The sequence below is a fragment of the Denticeps clupeoides genome, chromosome 14 (assembly GCF_900700375.1).
Source record: "Denticeps clupeoides chromosome 14, fDenClu1.1, whole genome shotgun sequence".
Taxonomy (NCBI): domain Eukaryota; kingdom Metazoa; phylum Chordata; class Actinopteri; order Clupeiformes; family Denticipitidae; genus Denticeps; species Denticeps clupeoides.
The window spans coordinates 4,011,308-4,033,874 of NC_041720.1; the positions used below are offsets into that span (position 1 = coordinate 4,011,308).

General features: G+C 39.4%; 1 long non-coding RNA gene across 1 annotated transcript; it reads right to left on the minus strand.

Annotated features, from left to right (window-relative positions):
- Window positions 1–15,567: 15,567 nt before the first annotated feature.
- Window positions 15,568–16,462, minus strand: LOC114803402 (uncharacterized). The gene is made up of 3 exons (XR_003751915.1): window positions 16,363–16,462; window positions 16,103–16,213; window positions 15,568–15,628 (listed from the first exon to the last, which is right to left on the minus strand). It is a non-coding gene; the product is annotated as an uncharacterized LOC114803402 (long non-coding RNA).
- Window positions 16,463–22,567: the final 6,105 nt, after the last annotated feature.

Consider the following 22,567-nt stretch of genomic DNA (forward strand, 5'->3'; position numbering starts at 1 on the left):
ATAAACAGCAATCGATTTTTTGGTAAGTTCAATTAAATCTACTTCCATAAGTATTAATTATGTCTTTTAATGTTTAACCATTTTCTAAAAGGGATGTGTATAACTTTATTTATCTGTTGCTTCAGGCAAGGAGGAGAAATGCGGTGCGCGCCATTTCAGAAAGCAGCCTAAAGTAAAAGGTAAATCGTTATCGTCATGTTAATGTTGATATATGCTGCAGTTTGTTAGCTTTATTTGCCTTTGCTTTCAAGAGTATTTGTAGTTTGGCAGGCACAGCATTGCTATGGAAGTGCGTGTGAGACAAAACCAACGTTACTGTCACGGGTGGGCTGGACATGGCGATGAAGGAGGACGCATTTGCACAATTTCACGCGACAGGAGTTTAATACAAACTGCACACGACAAGGGAACATAAACACGCACAATGACCCGACAGCAAACAGACACGAACAGGATAGTTTTATACAATTATTTAAATATACACCAGGTGAACACGATCAGTGAACATTACACGAGACGAAGTCATGCTCTGTGCTTTTTTTTTATATAAAATTTTGCTATGGGTTTATAGTTTGTATGTAATTTTTTTTGTTTTGTTTCTTAGGTGTCAGCAACAGTGCTGACGTGGAAAAGAGTTTTACAGTTCCAGACTCTCCGAGACTGATTGTCTAGATAATGTACAATGAACCAAAATCTGTAAATTATTTAAAACTTGGTCTGTGTTTTCAGTTTGTATTTTCTATAACATGTTGCCTGTATTTATTCATTTAGGTGAAATTCTCACTGCAACTCAGTGGATGCTGAGTATTGAGGGCCAAGTGGTCGTGAATCCACACCCCAACTTTGTGGCAGGATTTGCTGCTTTGTTTGCATTAGGGCTGCAACTAACGATTATTTTAATAATCATTAAGCTGTCGATTATTTTTTTATTAATCGTAGAATACAAAAAAATGTAAATACAAGAAAAGCATTCATTTCCAACCCTTTATTCAAAATCAGAACCAAAATCTTTAGAAAGTGCACAAACATGTTGCTCCTTGAGCTGTTATAATAATAATAAAATAAAATAAAAATTGACTAACACAAAAAACATACACATGTATGCTTTACATCAGCCAAATATAGACTTTTTTTTTTTAATAAAGTGCCACTGAGCTGCCAGAGCGATAAATAATTTATAAAAAATAAAGAACAATACAAATCAGAAAATTTAACAGGATTTGTTTGAATGTCAGAACTTGTTCTCTACACTACACTGCAGATGCACACACTCGCAGACGCACACACTCACAAACTCTCACACTGACACACACACACTGCAAAAAATGCTTTTCTAACTTAGTAGTTTTGTCCTGATTTCAGTCCAAATCTCTAAAAAATCTTAAATCAAGATACATTTACTAGACACATGAAATAGCATAAGAAATGATATAAGATATAATAAGAAATTTCTGATCAAACATCTCAAAATTAAGTGATTGTTTGTTTAAAACAAGCAAAATTATCTGCCAATGGGGTAAGAAAACTAATCTTGATGAGATATAATCTCAAACAGAAGTTTTAAGCATCACTTAATTTTTCTTGTCTAGTAATCTTGATTTAAATTTTTTAGATATTTGGACTGGAAACGAGACAAAATTACTAGGTAAGAAAAGCTTTTTTGACAACAGATTGAAAAATGAATGGTCCAAAAAAGGCTAGTGAATAAAAACATGTCTTTAGTCTTTTAATGCAAAGTAACTACAGCACCCCTGCTTTACTACTGTTATTAACGAGCTAACGCTAACTTGTCATGCCTGTCAAGCTGGATGACGGGTAAACATTTACATTTACAGCATTTATCAGACGCCCTTATCCAGAGCGACAATCAGTAGTTACAGGGACAGTCCCCCTGGAGCAACTTAGGGTAGAGTGTCTTGCTCAGGGACACAATAGGCGAGTTGTCCACGCGGAGACGCAGAGAACAGTCCGAACGCTGTTTCATCCCCCTCCACACCTGTAGGTGGCGCTGTAAGTCCCCGTCTAGTTCTCCTCCGCGGCGAGTTAAACACCAGCACCAGGGACATTACGTTCCTCACTTCAAAATGGAACTAAAGTAGGATTCTGTAGCGACGTACCCTGCTGCTGAACTCCCTTCCTCCTCATCAAACACTCTTAACATGTTTGCGTTTCAGGTGCTGGATCATTGCCGTGGTGCTCCCGTGCCGTGCCATGACGCTTTTGCATATTTTCGCACAGATTTCTCTGCCTCCGCCAAATATCTGTCCTCTACCTCCGCTCGTTTTTTTTGCTCTGCGCTGTCGATAAGGCGCTAAACTCTGCTAGCATCTGTGCGCGTGTTCATTCCGCTCCACGCTCAAATAAAGTTTTTTTTTTAATAATCAAACGTCTCCGCGTCGCGACATAACGAAGCGATTAGGAAATTCTTGCCAACTCTTAGTAAACGATTTTTATCGATTCAATCGATTATTGTTGCAGCCCTAGTTTGCATCATATCTGGTGTACCAGCATGAGGCATCCTGCACACTTGAGTTTATCCAGAGGTAAAAAAAAAAATACTTTACTATGCATGTGCGTATTTATATTATTAAATATAATATTTTTATGTTAAATATAAAAGTTAGAGGTTTCGTTCACCCAAAAATGAAATTTCAGTCATTAATCGCTCTCCTTCGTGTCATTCAAAAGCCATAAGACCTTTGTTCATCTTTGGAACACAAATAAATATTTTTAAAGAAGTCCAAGATGATTTTCCCCTTCCATATAGACATCAATAAGTAGGTCATATGAGAACTTTTTTTGCTTGTCATTTCGACGGATTCATTGCTTAAGTGAGATTCGTTTTGGTACCAAAATGCCATTTTGTTGTTTGAGCTTAAAGGAATACCATCATTTACTCACCTTCAGTTGTTCCAAAATTCTGAGTTTCTTTCTTTTTTTAAGATATTTTAAAATGTTGGTAACCAGACAGTTGACAGTAGCCATTGACTTCCATATTTTTGCCCTATTATTGAAGTCAATGGCGACGTTACTTGTCTGGTTATAAACTTCATTAAAATATAATCTTTTGTATTCAACACAAGAAAGAAACAACTTAAGGAAGAGTAAATAATGACCATTTTTCTTTTAACTATTGCTTTATGCTTTAATCTTGAGTTGTTTGTAGTTGTTTTGTGACAGCTGAATTTTTTCTGTAGTTGAAAAAGTAAAGTTATGTTACCAGTGACAGTGCTGAAGTGCTGTCAGGTGTCAGCTTTAATAAACAGTTTTCTTACAACAGCTTTGAATTTGAGTAATTATTTTTTTAAATCTTTGTTTTAATGCATTCACATCAGTATAATGGTAAAGTAAGAGCACTGTACAGTTCACAGTTAAAATTGTTATTTACAGGAATTTCATAGTAAAAATGTTACAGCTACATCTTGGCTTTTGTTGAATTCACAGGATTTTATTGGCAACATAAAATAAAACTGTAATGCCTTTTTACAAGTTTAATTTTATAATCCTGTAAAAAACAAATACAATACTGTATTCTGCAAACATCCATTTATTGTAAATTGCTAAGCAGTATTATACTGTAATCCATTTTACTGCAATTAGCAACTATTTAATAGGATTTTATTGGCAGCATTTTTGCCAGTAAATTATTGTGAATTCTACAGTACGTTCTTTACAGTGTATGTATCCTCTGGTGTTTTTTAAAGCTTGATGAGTGTGTAAAACTCATCCCACACTCCACACACTGGTAGGGCTTCTCTCCAGTATGTATCCTCTGGTGTATTTGAAGGTGTGATGCTTGTGTAAAACTCTTCCCACACTCCACACACTGGTAGGGCTTCTCTCCAGTGTGTATCCTCTGGTGCATTTTAAGGTTTGATGCTTGTGTAAAACTCTTCCCACTCCCCACACTGGTAGGGCTTCTCTCCAGTATGTATCCTCTGGTGTTTTTTAAAGCTTGATGCATGTGTAAAACTCTTCCCACACTCCACACACTGGTAGGGCTTCTCTCCAGTGTGTATCCTCTGGTGCATTTTAAGGTTTGATGCTTGTGTAAAACTCTTTCCACACTCCACACATTGGTAGGTCTTCTCTCCATTATTTATTCTCTGGTGTATTTGAAGGTGTGATGCTTGTATAAAACTCATCCCACACTCCACACACTGGTAGGGCTTCTCTCCAGTGTGTATCCTCTGGTGTATTTTAAGGTTTGATGCGTGTGTAAAACTCTTCCCACACTCCACACACTGGTAGGGCTTCTCTCCAGTATGTATCCTCTGGTGTTTTTTAAAGCTTGATGCTTGTGTAAAACTCTTCCCACACTCCACACACTGGTAGGACTTCTCTCCAGTGTGTATCCTCTGGTGCATTTTAAGGTTTGATGCTTGTGTAAAACTCTTCCCACACTCCCCACACTGGTAGGGCTTCTCTCCAGTATGTATCCTCTGGTGTTTTTTAAAGCTTGATGCATGTGTAAAACTCTTCCCACACTCCACACACTGGTAGGACTTCTCTCCAGTGTGTATCCTCTGGTGCATTTTAAGGTTTGATGCTTGTGTAAAACTCTTCCCACACTCCCCACACTGGTAGGGCTTCTCTCCAGTATGTATCCTCTGGTGTTTTTTAAAGCTTGATGCATGTGTAAAACTCTTCCCACACTCCACACACTGGTAGGGCTTCTCTCCAGTATATATCCTCTGGTGTATTTGAATGTGTGATGCTCGTTTAAAACTCTTCCCACACTCCACACACTGGTGGGTCTTCTCTGGTTTTAAACTGTAGACATACATCTTGAACTTGTGCATTTTTTCCTCAGTTCCCTTTTTACATGTTTTATCCATGAGTTTGTTTCCAATGTCTGCAAATATAGGAACAATTTAAAGTGAAATTTATACTATTTACAATAAGTTTTTTTTTCTATAACACTTGTTTGAAACAAAATACAATTATACTATGACATGAAATCGGTTAAATACTCCAGCAACAATAAAAATCACATCTGGTTATTCCAGTCATAAAAAAATAGCAAAGAGCTGCTGTTGCCAATTTAGCAACTTAGTATATAGATCTACTGACATTTCAGATACATTTAACAACATTTTAAAGTTTTTAATAACTTTCTAAATAGCATTGGTTACTTTCTGTATAGCATTGTAACTACATTCTCCTGTAAACCAGGCTGAAACACAACACACGCAGTCACCTTTAGAAATGTTTCCCCGGAGATTCCTCAGTTCCAGCTAATTTTACACTGAGCACAACAAACTCCAACTTCTCTCTGTTCGCATATAAAGGCTTGTAGAACACGTGAGCTGCTGCAGTCTTTTACAGCCAATCACAACAGAGTGTTTTCTTATTTAAATTTGATTGGAGGATGTGGGGAAGTGGGCTGGACAAAGAATAGTGAAGAAAAGGTTTCGGCATTAAAAGTGAGAATGATCCCAGACATCAGTCTGAATGCACATTTAGCTGCTATTTAGCGTAACTGTATCTGTGATAATGTGTAGAAAGGAGAATCACTCACAGAAAACACGGGAATATTTCTTCTTGTTCAGAACAACTGTGCCAGGGCGCTTGCTCTCTTATCTTCTAATTTATTTCCAAGGAAGGCGATGGTGAGGAAGGCGATGGTCAGTAAGGAAAGTAGTTATTGGCTGTCCCGCAAGTCGCTTAATGATGCCAGCAGATTTTTTTTTAAGTTTGCTTAAGTCACAAGTCACAATAAACGAGTGAAATGTGAATTTTTTTACCAAAACATTACTTTCATATTAAATCTATATTAACAATCTAAATGGACCAAAAATAACAATAGAAAAAAAGCAGAAGACCCAGTTTCAAATCAAATTTCAAATTTTATTTGCCACATACACAGTCATACACAGTATGAAATGCAGTGAAATGCTTTAGCGACTGCTACAGACCACAGTTTTGCAAATATTTTAAGTATACAATTAACCAATATGCAAATATTGCAAACATAACCAAATATTACACTTTTATGTATTTTACATAAAATATGCGTATCAGAGTCAAAAGTAGAAAATTTATGCAAGAGTAAAAAAAGTTTGTGCAAGGATTCTGGAGGGATTGAGTCCAGAAGTGATTGAAATTGAAAGTGCTGTCTTACGTTGGAAGAAATGGATAGACTATATAACACCACACAGGCTCGACTTTGATTTGCTTAACCTGAGACAATAATATGTTTTATACGTAGCAGTAACCATACTTCACTCTCTAAGTGTTCAAGTGTTTTGTTTTGTTACCTTTTTTTTATTTTATTTATGTTCTTTATTTCTAGAAAACAGACATTCATGTCGATACTTTGTGATTAATACTTAAGACAGATGTACATGTAACAATTGATACATAATGTAAATAAAAACTAACTAAAAAAAGTGAAAGTGCTGGAGTGGATTGGAGTTCTATGTAGGGTTGTTGTTGAGAGCTTGTATAGCCTGCGGGAAGAAGCTCCTCCTCATTCTTTCTGTGCTGGACTTCAGGGAGCGGAAGTGCTTCCCTGATTGCAGTAGAGAGAACAGTCCATTGGGTGGGGGCTGAGGTCCTTCACTATCTTCCTGGTCCTGGTCCAGCACTGTTTGCTGTAGATAGATTGAAGGTCAGCTGATCGAACCACCCTCTGTAGGGCTCGCCTGTCCTGTATGGTGCAACCTTCACACTGTCTCACCTTCATCTGTATCTTCCTGCATTCTTTCACATCTCCCAACCCCTGACTCATTCCTCTCCTTACCACTAGAGACCGCTACTAACTCTCTCCTCACCTCACTTTCCCTTTCCATTGATCAACTCTGTCCTATATCAACTAAACCCAAAAGGACTTCTCCCCCTGCGCCCTGGCTCTCCGATACATTGCGTAGCAATCGAAGAGTTCTTCGAGCAGCGGAGAGAAAATACAAGAAATCTCAACTTGACTCAGACCTACTGGATTACCAGAATCTTCTGCGCAAATTTTCTACTAACCTCACTACTGCTAAAACTGCTTTCTACAAAAAAACTAGAAGCCTCTGCCCACAACCCTCAAAAACTCCACAACATCTTCTTATCCCTACTCAACCCCCGACTTCCCCTGCCCCAACTTCATTAACAGCTGATGATTTTGCCAACTTCTTCACAGGGAAGATTGAAAAATCTGTGAGACATTCTCCACCACTAATCCTACTCTTCCCTCTGAAAATTCGACAACTACTCTAAATCAATTTTCTAAAATCACATCTGATGAAATCATTCAGATTATTTCCACAGGCAACCCAACCACCTGTCCACTAGATCCAATACCTTCTGCAATGTTTCAAACTATCTCCCCTGACCTCATCCCTTTCATTTCTTATATCATAAACGGCTCAATCTCATCTGGCCACGTACCATCCGCCTTCAAAACAGCCAGGGTTCTTCCAATCCTAAAGAAACCCACTGCTGATCCTACAGACATTAACAATTACAGACCAGTTTCCCTCCTCTCATTTCTATCCAAAATCCTTGAGCGCTGTGTCTACAACCAGCTATCACTCCATTTATCACAGAACAACCTCCTGGATCCTAACCAGTCTGGCTTCAGAACAGCTCATTCCACCGAGACTGCCCTTTTGGCGGTTACCGAACAGCTACATGCAGCCAGATTGGCAAAACTGTCATCAGTTCTTATTCTCCTTGACCTATCTGCTGCATTTGACACCGTTAACCACAAGACTCTCTTGTCAATCCTGAAGAGGCTTGGAATTCGGGGCTCAGCATGGCAGTGGTTTGCTTCCTACCTTGATGAGCGATCTTACCAAGTGACTTGGAAAGGATCCACCTCTACCTCACGTAGACTCTCCACTGGTGTCCCTCAAGGCTCGGTGCTAGGTCCTCTCCTTTTCTCCCTCTACACGAGATCACTTGGTGAGGTCATTTCCTCACATGGATTATCCTACCACTGCTATGCTGACGACACACAACTCCTCTTCTCCTTTCCTCCCTGATCTTCATGCTGCTTCCAAAATCTCTGCATGTCTAACAGACATCTCGTCTTGGATGGCAGCCCATCACCTCCAACTCAATCCCACCAAAACTGAACTAATATTCATTCCAGCAGATTCTTCACCACATCAGGATCTTGCTATTTACCTAGACAACTCGCAGCTCTCTCCTTCTGCAACAGCCCGCAACCTTGGCGTAACAATAGACAACCAACTCTCCTTCTCAACTCACATCAGCAATCTTTCCCGCTCATGTAGATTCCTTCTCTACAATATCAGACGAATCCGCCCTTACCTGTCAACCCAGGCCACCCAACTACTGGTTCAGTCCTTAGTAATCTCACGACTGGACTACTGCAACTCCCTTCTAGCTGGTCTACCACTATGTACCATCCGACCTCTACAACTCATACAAAATGCAGCAGCACGACTGATCTTCAACCTTCCCAAATTCTCCCATACCACCCCTCTGCTACGTTCCCTCCACTGGCTCCCAGTAGCTGCACGCATCAGGTTCAAAATACTGATGCTGGCCTACAAAGCCAAACATGGAGTAGCACCATCCTACCTCACAGCCTTATTACACCCCGCACTGCACCTCGTCTACTCCGAGCCTCCAGTACTGCTCGCCTGGTCCCTCCATCTCTGAAGGTAAAAGGAAAACATTCATCTAGACTCTTCTCCGTCTTGGCCCCTCGGTGGTGGAATGAACTTCCCCTCGAGGTCAGAACAGCTCAGTCACTGAGCACCTTCAAACGACAGCTCAAGACCTTCCTCTTTAAAGAATATTTAGATTAAATTGTAATTTTCTGGTCAAACTTTGTGTACAGAATCTACAACAGAGTGAATTAAATAGATGTATTCATAGTTGGGGTCCTAGTGAACCGGAATTGATCTCTTCATCGATGGTAACTTGAAAGCACGTTGTAAGTCGCTCTGGATAAGGGCGTCTGCCAAATGCCGTAAATGTAAATGTAAATGTAAATGTAAATGTTTCATTCCATTTATTGAGAGGGATGGCACACAATTGCTAGATCATCTTGTCTATCGCTGCACAGGAGTAGGGAAGGACCTTGGCTATTTTACTATTTCTCCAGGGTTCTTATTCAATTTAAATGTAAAAACCCTTTTCCCTGCATGGTTCCTCTCTACAGACTCGCTTACTGTGGACTGTCAGAAGAAAGCTGCATGTCCTTAGGCTTAGCTCTGCAGTCAAACTCACCATTGAGAGAGCTGGACCTGTCCAACAATGACCTTCACGACTCAGGGGTGGAGCACATCGCTTTCGCATTGAGTTCTTCATGCAACCTGAAGATTTTAAGGTTTGTTTAAGACCAGGATTCTCAAGTCACATTTCAACATGCTCACATGCTCATGCACCACACATGGCATTTCTCACACTTAGGAACTATTAACTTTACCACACAGAAATTCCTACAGCGTGTTTTACAAATGAATCTAAAGATTTCAGGTTCAAGCATGTGGTCCATGAATGCGTAGCAGAGGGAATCTGAATCCCACGCGCCCCCGCGGCCCCACCAATCTCACTCCAAGCAAACTTCAAAACTTCAGAGCAGTGTTTAAAAGACTAAAGCGTTTATTAAACTAAAAATTCCCATGCAGACATATAAAGTCTATATGTTGCACCAGCTCTAGAAACATATTTCTTTTTCTACCTCAGACTCTCCGGATGTCTTATATCAGAGAAAGGGTTCCAGTTCCTCGCTTCAACTTCAAACCTGGTAGAGGTAGATCTGAGTTACAATCACACTAGAGAGACGAAGAACCTCTGCCCTTCTCCAATTCCCTCCTGGAAATTATGGTATGTGGAATTCAGTGGGAGAATCTACCATATTCTTGCTAGTTTTGCCATTTTTCAATGAAAGAAAAAAATAGATATTTATAAACTTATTCAATTAGATGTTTGATATCTGATTTGAAACTTTTTGTGTGCATGTAGGTTTAATTTTTTGTCTTTTTTCTTTTTTAACAGTGCTGATCATAATTCAGAACGTTGGTTAAAACCAGGACTGAAGAAATGTAAGTTTTCTACATTTATTTAGGAAATATAATGGAGGAAATAATTATTTGACCACTCGCTGATTTTGTAAGTTTTTTCCATTGACAAAGAAATTAAAAGTCTCAGAACAGTATCATTTTAATGGTAGGTTTTTTTAACAGTGACAGATAGCACATCAAAAATAAAATAACTTTAACTTTAAATAAAAGTGCAAAAACCCTCTAACAAAAAAAGACTTAATACTTAGTTGCAAAACCCTTGTTTGCAAGCACAGAGGTCAAACGTTTCTTGTAGTTGATGACCAAGTTTGCACACATTTTAGGAGGAATTTTGGTCCACTCCTCTTTGTAGATCATCTCTAAATCACTAAGGATTCGAGGCTGTCTCTGTGCAACTTTGAGCTTCAGCTCCCTCCATAGGTTTTCTATTGGATTAAGGTCAGGAGACTGGCTAGGCCATTTACATTTACATTTACAGCATTTATCAGACGCCCTTATCCACAGCGACTTACAATCAGTAGTTACAGGGACAGTTTCCCTGGAGCAACTTAGGGTTAAGTGTCTTGCTCAGGGACACAATGGTGGTAAGTGGGATTCGAACCCGGGTCTTCTGGTTCATAGGCGAGTGAGTTACCCACTAGGCTACAACCACCTCTATGATACATGGCTCTGTCCATTATCCCGTTGATGCGGTGAAGTTGTCCTGTGCCCTTAGCAGAAAAACACCCCCAAAGCAAAATGTTTCCACCTCCATGCTTGACAGTGGGGACGGTGTTTTGGGGGTCAAAGGCAGCATTCTTCTTCCTCCAAACACGGCGAGTTAAGTTAATGCCAAAGAGCTCCATTTTGGTCTCATCTGACATCAGTCACTCTCTGAATCATTCAGGTGTTCATTGGCAAACTTTAGATGGGCCTGCACATGTGCCTTCTTGAGCAGGTGGACCTTGCGAACACTGCAGGATTTTAATCCATTGTTGTGTAATGTTTTTCCAATGGTTTTCTTGGTGACTGTGGTCCCAGCTACATTGAGGTCATTAACTAACTCCTCCCTTGTAGTTCTAGGATGATTTCTCACCTTTCTCAGAATCATTGAGACCCCACAAGGTGAGATCTTGACCAGACCGAGGTCGATTGATGGTCATTTTGTGCTCCTTCCATTTTGGAACAATTGCACAACAGTTGTCACCTTCTCTCCCAGCTTCTTGCAAATGGTTTTGTATCCCATTCCAGCCTTGTGCAGGTCTACAATTTTGTCTCTGACATCCTTGGACAGCTCTTTGGTCTTTCCCATGTTGGACAGTTTGGAGTCTGCCTGATTGATTGATTCTGTGGACAGGTGTCTTTTATACAGGTGACTAGTTAAGACAGGTGTCATTAATGAGGGGGACTAATTGAGTAGGAGTGTCTAAGCACACTGTGGGAGTCAGAACTCTTAATGGTTGGTAGGGGTTCAAATACTTATTTCACTCAATGAAATGCAAATCAGTCTCTATCTTTTATTTAAAGTTATTTTTTCAATTTTCCTTTTGATGTGCAATCTGTCACTGTTAAAATAAACCTACCATTAAAATGATACTGTTCATTTCTTCGTCATTGGACAAGCTTACAAAATCAGCGAGGGGTCAAATAATTATTTCCTCCACTGTATGTCACACATGAAAAGTGTGTGATAGGCTGTAAAAATATACAGTACAGGTCAAAATTTTGGACACACCTTCTCAGTCAATGTGTTTTCTTTATTTTCATGACTATTTACATTGGTAGATTCTCACTGAAGGCATGAACACATGTGCCTGTACTGTTCATGTGAAATTGATTGTTATTGTCACTGTGATACACAGCATAGCATTTAACCCATCACCTTTAGTGAGCACTGGGCAGCCATGAAAAAAGTTGGGGACGTTACCTTGATGAAGACGACCTCAGTGGCATCTTGGTGGTTCAGGAATCACTTACTACCATTGTGCCCCTGAGCAAGACACTTAACCCTAAATTGCTCGGGGGGGACCGTCCCTGTAACTACTGATTGTAAGTCGCTCTGGATAAGGGCGTCTGGTAAATGCTGTAAATGTAAATGTAAAAACTGCTTTCTACGCTGAGACAGCAGACCGAGCAACATGTTTTTTTCCTGTTGGATAGATGCCTGTGAACTCACAGCCGACCCCAGCACAGCAAGCAGATCTCGACTCTGTCTGGACGAAGGTGGCAGAAAGGCCTCATGGATTAATGAAGAAGAAGACACGGACATAGACTTCAATCAAATTTGCCAGTTTTTGTCTTCTGAGTCTTTTGACATGCGTTGTTACTGGGAAATTGAGTGTTCCCCAGGTGTATCTGTAGGTGTCACCTACAGGTCAATCATTGGGAAGTGGGGGCTTTGGAATTGTGAGCTGGGAGAAGATGACAAATCCTGGAGTTTACACAGGTCTGAAAAAATGTACATTGCTAACCATGAAAATAAACATATTTACATACATTGCCTGGAACCCAGCTCACGGGTAGGAGTGTATGTGGACTGGCCGGCGGGCATCATCTCTTTCTACAGCGTGCTTCCTGAATCTGACAGACTTGTGCATCTGCATTCGTTTTATGACACCTTCTTAGAGCCCCTCTATCCTGGGATTGTGTTGTATCCTGGGGGGACAGTAATCTTATGTTAGAGGAAATTTAAAAATTCCAACTTTGCTACTGATCAGTGACATTTTATTTTTAAACCCTTTCCCTCCATCTAGAAGACATGATGAGAGCTGATCACAGTGAAATTAATACTTATTGAAAATTCTGAAAACTGAAATTTAAATAGCACATATGATATGCAATGAAGTTTTGAAATATGACGTTATAAGAAAATAATTTTAAGAGATTTTAATGTTGAAATTAAGGTGGAATTATTTTGTGAAAGTAAAGTGATTGTCATTGTGGAACATTGCAGCACAGCACACGGTAACCCATCACCGTAGTTAGGAAAGAGGACAGGCATGACAGGTGCCTGGGGAGCAGTGTGTGGGGACGGTGCTTTGCTCAGAGGCACCTCAGTGGCACCTTGGTGGTTCGAGATTCAAGATGACAACCTTTGAATTACGGGTCCATTTTCTTGCCTGCTAGGCCACTACTGCCCCATTTTTTTTGTGTGACTACATCTTTGCTTTTGTTACAATAAAAAGGCACAGTATATGACACAGTGTTGAAATTCTTTAATTAAATAATTCATTTAATCCATCAGAGGGATAGAAATATAAAAAAGGTGACAGTTTGTTAGTTACGCGTTTGCTTTTATGGAAATTCAGGTTCTTATTCTGTGGATACAGCAAATTTTGTTATAGAAAATCTGTGAATGTCTAACATCAAAACTGATGTAATCGAAAACATTGGCTATAAATCTGGCACCTTTTTGTTGGCAGTTTCTTTTTGAAATATGTGTGTTTCAAGGTTCACGGGTTAAAAAAAAAATCCAAATAAAAGTGTTTCCGTCAGCCGCTTGAGAAGTGTGTCTGTGATTTGAACAATATAGGGAGAACAGTACTGATCCTAGTATGGATCCTTGGGTAACTCCATATTATTGACAAAAGTGAATCGATCCAGTGGATTATGAAGTACAGTACAGGCCAAACGTTTGGACACACCTTCTCATTCAATCAAAACTATGAATGAAACATAGGAGAGTGATGGAGTGCTGCGGCCGATGACCTGGCCTCCACAGTCCCCGGACATGAACCCAATCGAGATGGTTTGGGGGTGAGCGGACCGCAGAGTGAAGACAAAGGGGCCAACAAGTACTAAACACCTCTGGGAACTCCTTCAAGACTGTTGGAGAACCATTTCAGGTGACGACCTCTTGAAGCTCATCGAGAGAATGCCAAGAGTGTGCAAAGCAGTAATCAGAGCAAAAGAAACTAGAATATAAACATGTTTTCAGTTATTTCACACCGTTTTTTGTTAAGTACATAACTCCACATTCATAACTTCATTCATAGTTTGATCTACCAATGTAAATGGGTCATGAAAATTAACTCATTGAATGAGAAGGTGTGTCAAAATCTCATAATCAGAATGTTGCCGGTTTGAATCCCGATCCGCCAAGGTGCCACTGAGCAAAGTTCGTGCAGGTACAAAAACCACCGCCACTTGACAGACAAAAAGGCTTCTCAGTCGACTCTGTAGCATCCTAGCATGCATGCATGCCTTGCTTTTGTTACATTAATTGGAGCAATAGAAGGGTTATGTGCTCTAATGAATTCAGATTTACCCTGTTCCAAATTGATGGGTGCATTAAAGAGTTTGAAATTATAAAGCCTAGTTCAGACCTTAACGCCATTGAGAATGTTTGGGATGTTGCGAGAAGAATTTGTGCAGCATTCTGACTGTCGCATCATTTGTACAAGATCCGGACAAAAAGAATGTAACTCTTGTTACTCACTTGGAGTGAATTTATTGAACCCTTAAAACTTTCCAATATACAACCAGACAACCACAAGGATGCAGGTTTGATACATCATATTGTCATTAAACCCTCTGTTATACCAACAATAAAATGACAAAAGCACAAACTAAATAGCAGTTTGGGAATATGAAATTATACATCATACTATTGCTGCCAACCTCTGTGATATGTGGTTTTGGGTTGGAAAGTTTGTACAGTTTTTAAAAGCCTGCACTGGCACTACTTCTCTTCAAGATGTTTTGAGTTTTAAGTTAGTTGTAAGTTAGTTTGTAAACTCTTCCCACACTCCACACACTGGTAGGGCTTCTCTCCAGTATGTATCCTCTGGTGTTTTTTAAAGCTTGATGCATGTGTAAAACTCTTCCCACACTCCACACACTGGTAGGGCTTCTCTCCAGTATGTATCCTCTGGTGTTTTTTAAAAGCTTGATGCTTGTGTAACACTCTTCCCACACTCCACACACTGGTAGGGCTTCTCTCCAGTGTGTATCCTCTGGTGCATTTTAAGGTTTGATGCTTGTGTAAAACTCTTCCCACACTCCACACACTGGTAGGGCTTCTCTCCAGTATGTATCCTCTGGTGTATTTTAAGGTTTGATGCTCGTGTAAAACTCTTCCCACACGCCACACACTGGTAGGGGCTTCTCTCCAGTATGTATCCTCTGGTGCATTTGAAGGTGTGATGCTTGTGTAAACTCTTCCCACACTCCACACACTGGTAGGGCTTCTGTCCATTATGTACCTCTGGTGCATTTGAAGGTGTGATGCTTGTGTAAAACTCTTCCCACACTCCACACACTGGTAGGGCTTCTCTCCATTATGTATCCTCTGGTGCATTTTAAGATTTGATGTGTCTGTAAAACTCTTCCCACACTTCACACACTGGTAGGGGGCTTCTCTCCAGTATGTGTCCTCTGGTGTATTTTAAGGTCAAATGCTTCTGTAAAATTCTTCCCACATTCCAAACACCGATAGGGCTTCTCTCCAGTATGTACCTTCTGGTGTCTTTTAGAGGCTTGATGCTTGTGTAAAATTCTTCCCACAATTCACACACTGGTGGGTGTTCTCTTCTGAAAGAATTCTCTGTGGTGTTTTAAGGTTCTTCTCTGGTTTTGAACTGTAGACAACGTCTTGAACTGGTGCGTTTTTTCGTCAGTTCCCCTTTTACATGTTTGATCCGTGAATTTGCTTCCAATTTCTGCAAATATAGGAAAAATTTAAAGTGACATTCAGACTATTTACAACATGAGTAAGTAGTTGTGATCGGTAGTTTTTCTATAATGTAACACTTGTTTGAAACAAACATGAGAAAATACAATTACAAGATGACATACAATAAAAACAAAAATAAAAATGACATATGGTTACTCCAGTCACTAAAAAAGCAAAGAGTTGCTGTTGCCAATTTAGCGATTAGTAGATATAACTACTGACATTTCAGATTCATTTAAAAACACTTGATTTTTTAATTAAAAAAATAAAGAGACAAATCTAGTGATATTCGAAAAAAAAAACTAGTTACTTTCTGTATAGCATTGTAACTACATTCTTCTGTAAATCAGGCTGAAACACATGCTTTGCATAGATCATCTCTAATGCAAAAATGAGAAAAGCTGCTAGAATGCCTACTAAATCCAAATAACTATAACACCCTTTATTTAACTCCACTCACCTGCATAGACTTCATCGTCCAACTCGTCCTTCACATCAGTTCCTGTTGGTTCCAGTGTTTCATGACACTTCAGAGATGTGATGATATCTGATGTCATTTCTGGTTTATTTACTTTGAAATGAGGCAGAAAAAAGTTGTAATTATCTACAATTATCTTCCCATCAACAACATAATTCTAGAAATATATTTTTTACAAAACAAAATGGAAAATACAATAAATACATTTATGTTATTAAGAATACATAAAGACATGCAGTCACCTTTAGAAATGTTTCCCCGGAGATTCCTCAGTTCCAGCTAATTTTACACTGAGCACAACAAACTCCAACTTCTCTCTGTTCGCATATAAAGGCTTGTAGAACACGTGAGCTGCTGCAGTCTTTTACAGCCAATCACAGCAGAGTGTTTTCTTATTTAAATTTGATTGGAGGATGTGGGGAAGTGGGCCGGACAAAGAATAGTGAAGAAAAGGTTTCGGCATTAAAAGTGAGAATGATCCCAGACATCAGTCTGAATGCGCATTTAGCTGCTATTTAGCATAACTGTATCTGTGATAATGTGTAGAAAGGAGAATCACTCACAGAAAACACAAGAATATTTCTTCTTGTTCAGAACAACTGTGCCTGGGAGCTTACTTGCTCTCTTATCTGGGTATATTTTACCCCCAAGGAAGGCGATGGGTGCCACTTACTGGTGTGGAGTGACATTAATGTTGCCAACTCCTCAGTAAAGTTTTTTTAAAGTTAAAGTGATTGTCACATGTGATACACAGCAGCACAGCACACGATGCACACAGTGAAATTTGTCCTCTTCATTTAACCCATCACCCTGAGTGAGCAGTGGGCAGCCATGAGAGGCGCCCGGGGAGCAGTGTGTGGGGACGGTGCTTTGCTCAGTGGCACCTCAGTGGCACCTTGGTGGATCGGGAATCGAACCTGCAACATTCTGATTACAGGGCCGCTTCCTTAACCGCTAGGCCACCACTGCCCTAGATATTGTAGATATTGGCTGTCCTGCAAGTCGCTTAATGTTGCCAGCAGACTTTTAAGTCTGCTTAAATATACAAAAGTAACAATAAACGAGTGAAATGAGAATATTTTTACCAAAACATTATTTTCATATTAAATCTAGATTAACAATCTAAATGGACCAAAAAATAACAATAGAAAAAAAGCAGAAGACCCAGGTTCAAACCACACTACAACCATTGTGGTCCCTGAGGAAAATCCTCCTGGTGACTGTCCCTGTAATTACTGATTCTAAGTCGCTCTAGATAAGGGCGTCTGATAAATGCTGTAAATGTATATCTGGCTGAACCCTCCCTCCACCTCAGCATTCAGCAGCCATGGCAAGGTCATGAAACAGTTTAACATCAGCTGCATCTGTGAACTTATAAATCCAGAAGCCCAGTGGTGTTTTTGATTTCATTCCATTTACTGAGAGGGATGGCACACAACTGCTGGACCAGGCTTGTCTATCGCTGATCCTACCTCAGATTCTTTATTATACGCTGCACTGCAACTTAGATTCTCCGAACCTCCAGCACTGCTTGCCTGGTCCTTCCACCTGTGAAGGTGCAAGGAAGACAGTCATCTAGACTCTTCTCTGCCCTGGCCCCACGGTGGTGGAATGAATTTCTCCTCAAAGTTAGAACATCACAGTCGCTGAGTATTTTCAAACAGCAAGGAAGCGGCCCTGCAATCAGAAGGTTGCTGGTTCGAATCTTAGGTGATCTTTTCACACATACATTGGGCACCGCAGATTTTCAGACCTTAACGACATTGAGAATCTTTGAGATGTGCTGAGAAGAATTTGTGCAGTGTTCCGACTGTCGCATCATTTGTACAAGATCCTGAAAAGAAGAATGTAACTCTTGTAACTCACTTGGAGTGAATTTATTGAAGCCTTAAAATTTTCCAATATTCAACCAGACAACCACAAGGTTGTAGGTTCAATACATCGTGTTATCACTAAACCCTCCAAAAGAAGCTAACATAATATTTACTTTACTTTACTTTACTTTACTTTACTTTATTTAGCAGACGCTTTTATCCAAAGCGACTTACTCGTTCGATTTCTATAGAATATCGAGTTTACAAACTAAGAGCCCTGATAAGGCTTAGACTTGTCATTGAAGAGCATGCTCGGGGATTGTTGGGTGCTAGACTAAGAAAAATTATAATGTATTTATACATTTGCATTTGTTTATTCAATGTGTACGCATGTGCTTGTGTAAGTGTTAGATTTGTCTGTAATATTTTTGGAATAAGAGGGTTTTCACCTTCTTCTTAAAAGTGGTGATAGTCTCGGCTAGTCGTGTGGAGGAGGGCAGGTTGTTCCACCAGCCAGGGACAACAACGGAGAACAGACATGATTGGAATCGGAGACCCCGTGAAGAAGGATTTAAAAATGCAAAGATCTTTCCTATTACATTTAAGGAAGAAAATGATTTAATAGCAAATGGAAAGATATATCAGAATCATCCTGGTCCTTCCCGGCCAATACAGTACACCTTTATTGGGGCAGTGGTGGCCAATTGGACCTGTAATCGGCAGGTTTGCAAGGTTCCTTTCATGGCTGCCCACCGTCAAGTGATGGGTTAAATACAGAAGACACATTTTGATGTGTGCACTGTGTGTTGTGCTGCAGTGTTTCACAATGAGAAATCACTTCACTTTCCCTTTCTTTACTTTCATGATATTATGGCATTTAATAATGGCCATGTACATCAATGCCAACCTTTACATTGCATTATAGTACATATAGTATAAAAGCACAAACTAAGTAGCAGTTGGGAATATGAAATTATACATCGTTCTATTGCTGCCAACCTTTTTGGAAAATGTGGTTTTGGATAGGAATTGTAAAGTTTGTACAGTTTTTAAAGCCTGCACTGGCACTGCTTCTCTTCGAGATGTAACGTACATTTACATTTACATTTACAGCATTTATCAGACGCCCTTATCCAGAGCGACTTACAATCAGTAGTTACAGGGACAGTCCCCCCCTGGAGCAACTTAGGGTTAAGTGTCTTGCTCAGGGACACAATGGTAGTAAGTGGGATTTAAACCTGGGTCTTCTGGTTCTTAGGCGAGTGTGTTACCCACTAGGCTACTACCACCCCCCGTCTGGTGCGTCTTGAGGTTTAAGTTAATTGTAAAACTCTTCCCACACTCCACACACTGGTAGGGCTTCTCTCCAGTACACTGTAACAAATTGCTGTATTTTTTACAGCAAAATTGTACAGAAACTTACTGTTTTGCCATTTTACAATTTATTGCTGTAATTTGCAATGCATTATGGGTTATACAGGGTTTTACAAGTGTTAACTGTACATTTCACTGTTAGCTGTAATTAATTTACAGGTAGGAGGTGCTTTCACTGTATTTTAAATATTTTTACAAGAATTTACTGTTCTGTTGCATTATGGGATTGCGCGGGCTGATATGGTTTGAAATCTGGTGGACTGAAGCACAGCGACAACAGCTGAAGATAAACAGCAATCGATTTTTTTGGTAAGTTCAATTAAATCTACTTCCATAAGTATTAATTATGTCTTTTAATGTTTAAAACCATTTTCTAAAAGGGATGTGTATTAACTTTATTTATCTGTTGCTTCAGGCAAGGAGGAGAAATGCGGTGCGCGCCATTTCAGAAAGCAGCCTAAAGTAAAAGGTAAATCGTTATCGTCATGTTAATGTTGATATATGCTGCAGTTTGTTTAGCTTTATTTGCCTTTGCTTTCAAGAGTATTTGTAGTTTGGCAGGCACAGCATTGCTATGGAAGTGCGTGTGAGACAAAACCAACGTTACTGTCACGGGTGGGCTGGACATGGCGATGAAGGAGGACGCATTTGCACAATTTCACGCGACAGGGGTTTAATACAAACTGCACACGACAAGGGAACATAAACACGCACAATGACCCGACAGCAAACAGACACGAACAGGATAGTTTTATACAATTATTTAAATATACACCAGGTGAACACGATCAGTGAACATTAAACGAGACAAAGTCATGCTCTGTGACTTTTTTTTATTATAAAATTTTGCTATGGGTTTATAGTTTGTATGTAATTTTTTGTTTTGTTTTGTTTCTTAGGTGTCCAGCAACAGTGGCTGACGTGGAAAAGAGTTTTACACTTCCAGACTCTCCGAGACTGATTTTCAGTTTGTATTTTCTATAACATGTTGCCTGTATTTATTCATTTAGGTGAAATTCTCACTGCAACTCAGTGGATGCTGAGGATTGAGGGCCAAGTGGTCGTGAATCCACACCCCAACTTTGTGGCAGGATTTGCTGCTTTGTTTGCATTAGGGCTGCAACTAACGATTATTTTAATAATCGATTAAGCTGTCGATTATTTTTTTATTAATCGTAGAATACAAAAAAAATTTAAATACAAGAAAAGCATTCATTTCCAACCCTTTATTCAAATCAGAACCAAAATCTTTAGAAAGTGCACAAACATGTTGCTCCTTGAGCTGTTTATAATAATAATAAAATAAAATAAAAATTGACTAACACAAAAAACATACACATGTATGCTTACATCAGCCAAATATAGACTTTCTTTTTTTTTTTTAATAAAGTGCCAACTGAGCTGCCAGAACGATAAATAATTTATAAAAAAATAAAGAACAATACAAATCAGAAAATTTAACAGGATTGTTTGAATGTCAGAACTTGTTCTCTACACTACACTGCAGATGCACACACTCACAGACGCACAAACTCTCACACTGACACACACACACACACTGCAAAAAATGCTTTTCTAACTTAGTAGTTTTGTCCTGATTTCAGTTCAAATCTCTAAAAAATCTTAAATCAAGATACATTTACTAGACACATGAAATAGCATAAGAAATGATATAAGATATAATAAGAAATTTCTGATCAAACATCTCAAAATTAAGTGAATGTTTGTTTAAAAACAAGCAAAATTATCTGCCAATGGGGTAAGAAAACTAATCTTAATGAGATATAATCTCAAACAGAAGTTTTAAGCATCACTTAATTTTTCTTGTCTAGTAATCTTGATTTAAGATTTTTTAGATATTTGGACTGGAAACGAGACAAAATTACTAGGTAAGAAAAGCTTTTTTGACAACAGATTGAAAAATGAATGGTCCAAAAAAGGGCTAGTGAATAAAAACATGTCTTTAGTCTTTTAATGCAAAGTAACTATAGCACCCCTGCTTTACTACTGTTATTAACGAGCTAACGCTAACTTGTCATGCTTGTCAAGCTGGATGACGGGTAAACATTACATTTACAGCATTTATCAGACGCCCTTATTCAGAGCGACAATCAGTAGTTACAGGGGACAGTCCCCCTGGAGCAACTTAGGGTAGAGTGTCTTGCTCAGGGACACAATAGGCGAGTTGTCCACGCGGAGACGCAGAGAACAGTCCGAACGCTGTGTTTTCATCATCCTCCCTCCACACCTGTAGGTGGTGCTGTAAGTCCCCGTCTAGTTCTCCTCCGCGGCGAGTTAAACACCAGCACCAGGGACATTACGTTCCTCACTTCAAAATGGAACTAAAGTAGGATTCTGTAGCGACGTACCCTGCTGCTGAACTCCCTTCCTCCTCATCAAACACTCTTAACATGTTTGCGTTTCAGGTGCTGGATCATTGCCGTGGTGCTCCCGTGCCGTGCCATGACGCTTTTGCATATTTTCGCACAGATTTCTCTGCCTCCGCCCAATATCTGTCCTCTACCCTCCGCTCGTTTTTTTTTGCTCTGCGCCTGTCGATAAGGCGCTAAACTCTGCTAGCATCTGTGCGCGTGTTCATTCCGCTCCACGCTCAAATAAAGTTTTTTTTTTAATAATCAAACGTCTCCGCGTCGCGACATAATGAAGCGATTAGGAAATTCTTTGCCAACTCTTAGTAAACGATTTTTTATCGATTCAATCGATTAATTGTTGCAGCCCTAGTTTGCATCATATCTGGTGTACCAGCATGAGGCATCCTGCACACTTGAGTTTATCCAGAGGTAAAAAAAAAAATACTTTACTATGCATGTGCGTATTTATATTATTAAATATAATATTTTTATATTAAATATAAAAGTTAGAGGTTTCGTTCACCCAAAAATGAAATTTCAGTCATTAATCGCTCTCCTTCGTGTCATTCAAAAGCCATAAGACCTTTGTTCATATTTGGAACACAATAAATATTTTTTAAAGAAGTCCAAGATGATTTTCCCCTTCCATATAGACATCAATAGTAGGTCATATGAGAACTTTTTTTTGCTTTTCATTTCGACGGATTCATTGCTTAAGTGAGATTCGTTTTGGTACCAAAATGCCATTTTGTTGTTTGAGTCTTAAAGGAATTACCATCATTTACTCACCTTCAGGTTGTTCCAAAATTCTGGGTTTCTTTCGTTTTTTAAGATATTTTAAAATGTTGGTAACCAGACAGTTGACAGTAGCCATTGACTTCCATATT